Here is a 517-nt window from a genome sequence, read left to right on the forward strand (position 1 = left end):
TATAAAAGATAAAAACAACGGTTTGCAAAGGGATAAAACACCGGAAAGCCCAGCCCAAAAAATTAACGACCCGTCTTTACTTATTTGGAAAACCCCTAAAACGACCCGAGATATCCGACTTCAACTGCAAAAACTTTCCCAATCCAACAAAACCAACGCTACTTCACGTCTTTTATTTGCAAAAGTCCAAAAAAGCTTCGAAGCCAAAGATACCCTTTTGGCTAGCGCCCAGCAAAAAATCAGCTTATTGGAAGCACAACTGGAGGCAATACGGCCGGTTAAAAGGAGGAGGGTGGTTCCGGATCCAAACGAGCTTTTGGTTAACAAACAGAGCATTATTGGATTGCAGGAAAATGATATAGAAAATTTGGAACCTTTAGCTGATGAAGAAGAGGTTAATGAACCGGAGAAGCGTGAAAACGATTGTATTTTTGTCCGTTGATAATTTTATATTTAAATTAGTTTATAAAAGTAGGCATTTCGTTGTTAGATTTTCAGGGTGCCGAACAGGGGGGGT

The sequence above is a fragment of the Pyricularia oryzae genome, chromosome 1 (assembly GCF_000002495.2).
Source record: "Pyricularia oryzae 70-15 chromosome 1, whole genome shotgun sequence".
Lineage (NCBI taxonomy): Eukaryota > Fungi > Ascomycota > Sordariomycetes > Magnaporthales > Pyriculariaceae > Pyricularia > Pyricularia oryzae.